This window comes from Suricata suricatta, chromosome 8, assembly GCF_006229205.1.
Source record: "Suricata suricatta isolate VVHF042 chromosome 8, meerkat_22Aug2017_6uvM2_HiC, whole genome shotgun sequence".
Classification (NCBI taxonomy): domain Eukaryota; kingdom Metazoa; phylum Chordata; class Mammalia; order Carnivora; family Herpestidae; genus Suricata; species Suricata suricatta.
The window spans coordinates 141,412,627-141,413,207 of NC_043707.1; positions in this window are offsets into that span (position 1 = coordinate 141,412,627).

Genomic DNA, 581 nt, shown 5'->3' on the forward strand with positions numbered 1-581 from the left:
GGGGAGGGGGGTTCATAAATAACCCGCGGGGCGGCTGGCCTGAGCGGTGCAGACTGTGACCCGAGACGTCTCCTGGGAATGCGGGGCGGCCGCTAGCCCCCAACCCAGGCTCGGCCAGCCTTGACCGCCTCCTCTGGCGCTATCTGACCCTGTTCACAACTGGCGTTCCTGCCAGAAGCCTCCCTCCCATTCCGGAGTGCCTACCTACCCTCATCTCCAGATTGGCTCCCTGAGAGCCCCCTTGTCATCCATTCCTTCACAAACCATCATTTCTTGAGCACCAGATGTGGAGCCCCAGAAAGGGAGATCCAGGGGTGAGGTTGGAAGAAGAGAAATGCAGAGCAGACCACTGCTGCAGAGCCTGCTCCCTCAGCCTTGGTCTTCCTGAGCTGGTCCAGAGTGACTGTCAGGGTGGGAGAGGAGGCCCAGACATGCCGGACACAGGAAGGCATGTAAGGACGGATCACACAGGTGTGGGCAGAGCTGACACAGCTGTGGGGAAGCACATCCATGTGTTCACATACATGTGCTCAAACAAGCACCCAAAGCCACCAACAGATGCATGCGTTCTCAAAAGCACA